The sequence below is a fragment of the Arvicanthis niloticus genome, chromosome 6 (assembly GCF_011762505.2).
Source record: "Arvicanthis niloticus isolate mArvNil1 chromosome 6, mArvNil1.pat.X, whole genome shotgun sequence".
Lineage (NCBI taxonomy): Eukaryota > Metazoa > Chordata > Mammalia > Rodentia > Muridae > Arvicanthis > Arvicanthis niloticus.
Genome location: NC_047663.1, coordinates 20,270,574 through 20,279,779, shown reverse-complemented (window position 1 = coordinate 20,279,779; position 9,206 = coordinate 20,270,574).

The following is a 9,206-nucleotide window of genomic DNA, read 5'->3' as shown; positions in this document are numbered from 1 at the left end:
ATGTAATCAAATCTCTTGTCAGGGTATATGGCTCAAGATGGCTGCAAAGATGATAGCTGCCTTCTGTCGGCTCCCGCAGGTGGTGAGGGCAGGCTATACCTCTTCCTTCAGCATCTCTCTGCTCACCATGGACTCAAGCCCATGGCTGAGAACTTTTTTTTTTTTTCCATACTGTCTTAACGTTTCTTTTGCTGAGAGAATGCACCATGACCAACTTGGGGAGGCAGGAGGGTTTTTTTGCTTGCATGTAACATCTTAGTCCATCACTGAGGGAAGTTGGGACAGGAACTCAAGCAGGGCAGGAACCTGGAGGCAGGAACTGATGCAGAGACCATGGTGCTGCTTACTGGCTGCATCCTCGTGGCTTGCTCAATTTGAATTCTTATACCATCCAGGACCACTGCCCAGGACCCCACCACAGGTCCTGCATCAATCATTAATCAAAAAAGTGCCCCCACTAATCTGCCTGTAGGTCACTCTTATGGAGGGATTTTCTCTATTAAGATTCCCTCTTTTTTATGATTTACTTATTTTCATTTTATATACATTGGTGTTTTTGCCTGCATGTCTATCTGTGTGAGGGTGTTGGACTCCCTGGAACTGGGATTACAGACTGTTGTGAGCTGCTGTGTGGGTGCTAGGAATTGAACCTGGGTCCTTTGGAAGAGTAGCCAATGCTCTTAACCACTGAGCCATCTCTCCAGCCACTAAGAGTCCCTCTTAAAAGATATGCCCGGGTTTGTGTGAAGTTGACCAAAAAACAAAAACAAACCAACCAACAAACAAAAACCCCCAACCCCCCCCCCCAAAAAAAGCACACATCCATAAGTACTGAATTTACACCCCCGACTGCTGTTTTTCATGTGTTTTTCATGTGTCACAGCTCTCCATATGTTTGCAGCAAACTCAGCTTGTTTTACTGTGTCTTGCATTTAATCCCAACGCCAATCCTTCCAGGCCCCTGCAGAATGGAGCTCAAAGAGGCAAAACGACCAGCCTAAGATCCCATAACACAGAGAAGGCAATGCTAGCTCAGACTAGTGTAACCCAGCCTTGTAAGCCACCTAGAGGAAGCCAGATGCCAGCACATTCCGCTGCCTTTGTCAGTGCCGGTCTTTTGGTGGTCAGCACAGAAATGGATGGTCTGGCCCAGAGCCAGATCTCCAATCCGCAATATTCCTGGATGGTAAAATGCTCACAGGCTCTCGCCTTTATCTGTCAGTCACACTCGGAGTCCCCTGAGAGGCACTACCCCACCCCACTTCTCCTTTAATTACTCCTGGCTGTAATGAATGCCTGAGCCCCTGAGACCCAAGCTTCATCCTGAGCCTGTCTCCAGCTCTCTCCAATCCTGCCCTGCCTTCCCTTCCCCAGCCTGGTTTATTTGGGTCCAGCCTCCATGCCTGTCCCTGTTTCCAAACCAGCTGCAGGTTTCTACCACCATGAACACCTTTGGGGACACAGGAGCGGCGCACGGAGGATGCAGGCTGAGACCAGACCAGAGAAGGCTTGGCCCATCGAGGAGGTGGGGGAATGTATCCAAGTCTCTCTCCACCCTGGGGATTGAGCAGGTCACTCACAAGCTCCTGCCTCATGCTGACTGAAACTCTTTTTCTCTCCTAGGTGACTCAGATATAGGCCAGATTAGACCAGATTGAAAGTAGATAAAGGCAGTTTTATTAGGAGGCAGGTCTCCGGTGGGTTTACTGATCTCACAGGTGGAGATAGGTGAAGTCACCCATCCAAGGTAAAGCAAAGGGGTTTTATAAAGTCTGTGCCAGCTAGGAGCTTGGATGGTGTCCATACATTGTCAGAAACTGAGCCCCTGGGTGGGCACTCTTGAGTGGATTTCGGAAATGGGGAGATGAGGAGTGATGACATGTTAGCCCAGAGTTTTCTCTGAGAGGTGGGGGAGTTTCTTCTGTGTGGGAGGGGTTGGGAGGAGGGCAGCCCCCCCCCAGCTTTTGAGGGGGAGGGGGTGAGCAGGGGTTCCAGCCTAACACTGACCATACTCAGGTTCATGAGAGATCAACACAGGCCACCCCCTCCCCCTCCCTGCACTCAGCAGTCCCCATCAACATAGGCTACCTGTGTGCCCATCCCTGCTCCAGGGACTGTCACAAGACAGTGTGTGACCCCAGAGCCCACACAAGCAAATAACTCAATTTAATTTTTTAAAATGAGTTCATTTTTTATTCTTCAATTTATTCTACAACCGGGTCTCACTAAGTAGCCCAGCTAGCCTTCAACTTCTGATTTCCCCTGCCTCAGCCTCCTGAATCCTGGGAGTTGTGCTGAGTAGTGTAAATTTTATTTTTCTGAGGATGGGTGTTTTGCCTGCATGTACGTCTGTGCCATGTGCCTGCCTGGTCTCTGAGGAGATTGGAAGAGGCATCAGATCCCCTGGAACTGGAGTTCCGATGTTTGTAAGACTCCATGTGTGTGCTGGGAGCCAAACTCCTGTCTTTCGGTCTTCTGCAAGAGCAATGAGCAGGGAGCAGCAGCAAACACTCTTAACTTCTGAGCCATCTCTTCATCCCCATCCTCCACACCTCTACTTCCACTCTCTTTCACACTGTTGCTCCCCCCTTCGCCCCAACCCTTACACACAGATATCTGTCGTTTAAATGGAGAAAGTGAATCTGAGACATTAACAGCTTGGCTTGTGGGGCATGGAAAAGGGAAAATGGTCCAGCCTCCTCTCCTCCTCTACCTCATGCTACTGAAGTTTTTACAGCAGTGTGTGTGTGTGTGTGAGAGAGAGAGAGAGAGAGAGAGAGAGAGAGAGAGGGAGGGAGAGAGAGAGAGACAGAGACAGAGACAGAGACAGAGACAGAGACAGAGACAGAGATCGCTCACAGCTTGTAGGAATCAGTTCACCATCCACTAGGTAGGTCCTGGAGATCAATCTCAGGTCGTCAGGCTTGGCAACAGTATTTTTACCCACTAAAGCCATGCCACTGACTCCAAGAAGTCAACATTGAATCCTTCATACCTCAAGGCTGGTGCGATATTATTGGATCATCCATGCCGAGACCCACCCATCACCTAAAACAGTCACAGGAAAGGGTAAGGAGTGGGTACCATACACCCCAAGAGTCAGGAGAGACGGAGCCTGGATGATAACGAGCAGGCACTGTCCAAAACTGCCAGCCCCACTAATTCAGGTAGGCTAAACCCCAGCATAGTACCCAGATTAGCGAGTCAGACGTGGGGCAAGACGGCTTAGCTGGTGAACGCACTGGATGCCAAGCCTGAGGACCTGAGTTTGATCCCGGGATCCACATGAAGGAAGCACAGACAAACAAGAGCTGTCCTCTGACACAAGTTCTGGGGCATGCACTCTCGGGTGAATACACACACATGAAATGAATAAATGTAATGAAGTCTATTTTAAGTTAAATGGAAAAATAAGTCAAACCATAGAAAAATAAGAAGAGAAAAAAAAACTCCAGCTGTTTTGGGAAGAGACCTTGACAAGCTCAAAAGTCACAGGAGAAACCACAGAGGAAGGCTCAGGGCCTGGGGCATGTAATATAGAAAGAACCAGAACTCCAGAGCCATCTTCTGCTGTCAGCCAGGCACTCCTAGCCTCTCCTGATTCAGTTGTTCATGACCCTGGAGAAAGACCTTGTTAGGAGACAGAGTCTCATGTAGTCCAGGCTAGTTCAAACTCAGTATATAGTAAAAGTTAACCTTGAACACCTGACACTTCAGCCTTTACCTCCAAAAAGCTCAGATTACATGTTTAGACCAGAAAGCCTGCCTAGTTAGACTCTCTTTCATTCTTTGTCTTCAATTTGTTTTTGGTTTTATTTATTTATTTATTCTTTCCTTCTTTCTTTCTTTTCTTTCTTTCTTTTTTTTTTTTTTTTTTGTTTGTTTGTTTGTTTCTAGACAGAGTTTCTCTGTGTAGCCCTGGCTGTCCTGGAACTCATTCTGTAGACCAGAGATCTGCCTGACTCTGCCTCTCCCAAGTGCTGAGATTAAAAGGTGTGTGACATGATGCCTGGCCCTTATTTTTACTTTTAATTACATTATTTATTTGTGTGTGTTAGTGTATGTGCATGTCACAGTGTCCATGTGGAGGACAGAGAACATTTTGAGGAAGTCAGTTCTTTTGTTCCACTGTGAGTACCCTGGACATCCGCTTGGCAGCAAGGACTTTTACCCACCGATCCATCTCACTGGCTTGAGACGCTGTGGGTTTTGTTGTTGTTGTTATTTGGTTGCTTGGTTTTAAAGTGCAGAAGAGACTGACAAGCATTGCTGTGAAGTGGCCAGCCTGAGCTACAAAGCAAGACCCTGTTTCAAATTTTAAGAAAATTAAAAAAAAAAAAAAAAAAAAAAAACCCACAAAAATAAGAATGTCGAAGGAAACAGATCAGATGCAATACATTTGTAGACTGTAAGTTTTGTTATCACATTTTCAAGTTTTCCAGTAATTTTCCTAAATTACTTTTATAAGGAAAATGTATTTTATTTTTTTTTAAAAAAAGAAGTAATCCTATTGTAACCATCCCAGCAGCCTGCCTTGAGTTCCTACACCATCTGCCCTCAAACACCAGCTTCCTAAACTCCTGCAGTGGTTTTCCAAGTTGCTTTCAGGGTGCCCCATCCCCACTGACCCACACCTCACCCCTGGCCACCGCACTCCACCCCACTCCACTCCCGTCAAGTCATCTGACCTTGTGCCCAGAAGAAGTAAGGAAACCAGGAGGCTCGATCCTCCTAATACAGACGGGGCGGTAGGCTCGTCCATGAGGGGCCCGGGGTCCAGGCAGGCCCTCTTGCCCCAGCCTGGTCCTTGATAGGGATCATTCCCTCCGCGGATTCAGCGCTGCGCTCCTAAAGGAGCAAGCACCACGTCCTCGGACGGAGCCGCGAGTCGGCGTCTCCCTCTGGTGGCCGTTACTTGTAACTACACACTGCTACATTTAGCGCGTTCTAGCAGCAGACACTGAATATTCATTTTAAAGACCTGTTCATAAATCCTGACACTCCGCAGGCCTTCCCTTCACCCGTTCATTTCCCACAGAAATTTCTGAAACACCCACTAATTGATCATTTGTAACATTCTAACACAAAGACATACGTGAGCTTACAGTGGTGAACAAGAGACATTGTCTCAAAAATAAGGTAGAAGGTTTTGGTGAGGACCAACATCTAAGGTTATCTGTCCTCTGACCCCACACAAATGCTACAGCACTAGGGTGCCCAAACCCATGCATATAACACACACATAGCCAAACACACCCCACATTTCAGCCATGGCTTACAGCTTCTTTATGCATTCCAAGGCTATGGTCGTTCCAGGCCCTTCCCCTATCCTGGCTATCTGGCTTCCTCACCCCCGACCCTGGAAGTGTTCCTTCCTCCTTGAGATGTTCCAACCATGGATTCTGAGTGATTCCTGGGGGATCTCCCACTTTTGACATACTTCCAACTCCTGGTCCACCGTGGGCTGGTGTTTCTACAGTCCCTCTTGGCAGCTGATACCCACTCTAGGGACACATTAAATGTGTATCCTCTGTCACATGAAGTGAGCTTCAACTGTCAAATCCTAGGGACCGCTCCAGATAGGTCCTTTCTCTTTTATGACAGGCCCCATTTCCAACCACCTTCTAGAAAACACCTCACCTGCATGTGTCTGAATCCAGACTCATGGGAACCCTCTAATGATAATGCCTGCTTCAAGGAGGCAGTGTGAAATTGTTAACGCACAAGACTGAATTAATATTGTGCTTGTCTATGATGCCTGAAATACTGTGGTCAATCCCTAGTACACACACATAAGCCAGAGGCGATACACTTACAGTCTTTTTTTTTTTTTTTTTTTTTTTTTTTTTTTGGAGGGTGTGTGTTCAAGACAGGTTTTCTCTGTGTAGCCCTGGCTGTCCTGGAACTCACTCTGTAGACCAGGCTGGCCTCAAACTTATAGAGAGCCACCTGCCTCTGCCTTACAAATCCTGGGATTAAAGGTGTGCGCCACCACTGCCAAGCACACACAGTTTTAGTCCTTGAAAGGTGAAGGCAGGAGGTCAGAAGTTCAAGAGTAGAGCTAGCAAGATGGCTCAGTGAGTAAAGGCACTTGTCACCAAGCTGAAGACCCGAGTTAGATCCCCGGAATCAGCGTAGTAGAAGGATAGAGAACTGACTCCAGGCAAGCTGTGTTCTGACCTTCGTGTGCTGCATGTGTGCACTCCTGGGCATGCATGCACAAACACATACCAAATAAAGAAATGTAAAAGAAGTGTTGTTTTTCATGTTTTTCATCCATGGCTACACTGTGAGTTTGAGGCTGGCCTGGATTACATGAGATTCTGTCAAATAAAAGAAGCAAAGAGAAGAAAGGAAGGATGAAAGAAAGGAAGGAAGGAAGGAAGGAAGGAAGAAAGAAAGAAAGAAAGAAAGAAAGAAAGAAAGAAAGAAAGAAAGGAAAAGAAAAGAAGGAAAGAGAAAAGAAAGTAGACACCTGGCAAATGTTTAAAATAGTGCCTGGGGGAGTTCCCTACTATTTTCCAGACAACAGATTTTTCCTAAGTTCCTCTGATCCCCAGATTCTCTCTTCCACTTCCTCCCTCCTCTTCTCACCCACCATCCTCCTCTTTCTCCCCTTCTTCTTCCCGCCCCTTTCTAACCATCGAAAAGTCTCAAAACTGAGGACAGTAACACTTCTGATACTATATCCACAGAACCCCAGGGTAGTAGGGAAAAGACAAAGCATTTAGCACCCCCTGCTGGATTATAGCGGTAGAACACTTGGAGCTGAAATTAAGACGTTATTTTCATGTGTGTGTATGCGTGGCATTGAGGAAGGTTATGTGTGCCTTGGACATGCAGAAGCGCTTTTAGCGGCTGTCCCATCTCTCCAGTCCCCTGGAACTGAAACTGCTAAATTCATAAGCCTATTTGCTTTTTCATTGGATGTGTATTAGGTATTTGTGGTTAGAATTTATGTGAATATTTTACCTTTAAACCCAGCACTTGTGAAGCTTAAGCAGGAATATCAAAAACCACAAAACAACCTGGGATACACATCAAGACCCTGTCTTGAAATTTTTTTATTTGTTTTTTTTATATATTTATGGCTTGAAGGGAAACTACACTTAGAAAAAATAAACTTGCATGTATCGGGTGTCTCTGTAACATATAGAAAAGCATTTGTTTTGTTTTGTTTTGTTTTGTTTTTCTATTTTGAAAATACGCCGGGGCTGGAGAGATAGCTCGGTGGTGAAGAGCACTGGCTGCTCTTCCACAGGACTGGGGTTCTATTCCCAGCACCCACACGGCAGCTCAGCATTGTCTGTAACTCCAGCCTTGGGAGCTAGTGCCATTTCCTGGCCTCCAAGGGCACCAGACACATATGTGGAACACAGACATGCATGCAAGCAAAGTAACCATACACACACAAAATAATTCGTTTTAGAAAAAAAAGGAAAATGCCCAAGCATAAGTAAGAAACTTACGCTGTCCCAGATCCCTTCTGCCCATCACAAGTGTCAGCTCTTAAGCCAAAGAGACTTGCCTTTCTCTTCTCTCACACTCTTTCTCTTCAGAAGAGTTATTCTGAAGCAAACATTAGGCATGTTTTTATTCTATTCACAAATAGTCAGAATGCATACTAAAAGACACAGAGGGTGCTAGTGATGGCTCAGCGGCTAAGAGCAGTGGCTGCTCTTCCAGGGGACCCGGGTTCAATTCCCAGAACCCACATGGCAGCTCACAACCATCCATAACTCCAGTTTCAGAAGATCTGATACCCTCACACAGACATACATGCAGGCAAAACACCAATGCACGTATGTTTGTTTGTTTGTTTGTTTTTCAATTAAGATACAGAAATGTTTTAGAGATGGCTCAGTTAGCAAAATGTTTCTTGCAGAATTAAAGGGATCTGAGTTTGGAACCCCTAAAAAGTCAGATGGAGGTGCATGCCTAAAATCCCAGCATTGGGGGAGGGGTGAAGGCAGCAAAATCCTAGGTTAGAGTGGAGAGAAGGGGGTGATGACACTTGAGACTGTGTCTCAAAAATAACCAAAATAACAGGAAAGGACTGGGGAAACCTCCACTCCTAGGGCTGAGGCGTCCGATGTGGGAGGCTTTTCCATAGTTAGAAGGTCAGGTCACTGTTGCCATACATTGTATTCATGTGATGGGGCTGGCCTTCCCTAAGTAAGAAGCAGTGGGAACATAGTGGCCCCAGGTCCATCAGCTTGGTGTTAATCATTCACTAGGTTATACCTGGGTCCCATTGGCTGCCTAGGGACACAGCCCTCTGGGTGGGTGCCCAGCCAGTATCCGTCAGGTGCAATGGGGTTAATGTTGATGACACTTCCTGAATTGAACAGGTGGGTGGGCACTCAGGAATCCCCTAGTCCCAAGAGGGATATAGCAGCCCTGTCTCCAGGAAGCTCCAGTCTGGAACAAAGATGGGGGGAATAAGATCAGGAGGAGGAAGAGATAGATGTTTGGAGGGGAGAGACCAGAGGGTGAGCACTCAGATGCAGGAAAGCCAGTAGGAAGGGGAAGTTCATTGAAAGCTGAGGACCCTAAAGTCAGGGAGGAGTTTTAGGGTGAAAGTTACAGCTCAAGGGATAGGCCTACCTCCTTCGGGGACTTTGAAAAGTTATGTGGCAGAGGCCAGGCTGGCAGGGGCACAGTGGCCTGGTCATACAGAGAAAAGAGAAAACGGCTCTGGAGGGTCCACATCATGAACATGTACATGTATGCCTTTGTGTGTGCGTGTGTACATGTGTGTGAACACACGTGCCCGTGCCACACACAGACCTCCTCAGCCTTAGAGCATTGCCTGTCTAGTTTTCTAAGTTGGAGAATGGAAATACCAATGAGGAAGACCCAAAGGTCAGGCTCTCCTCCCACTCCAGAATCCCGGGCCAGTATGTGTGGGTGTGTTGAAGGGACAGTTTCCAGGAAAGGGTCAGCACGCTTACACAGCAGCCTCTGGAATTTTTTTTTTTCTTTCGTGGATAGAGACCAGAATCTCTCACATACTCCACAGAACTGCACCCCCAGTCCAGCATCCTGGAAACAGTCCAGAATACTCAGGTGACCTCTTATAGGTGGTACCCTGGGGATCCTGGCCTGGGGGAAAAATCCACACTAAGAGGTAGGTGTGGTGACACATGCCTATGTTACCCGAAATCAAGATGCTGAGGTGAGTTCCAAGCCAGCCTGGTACACAA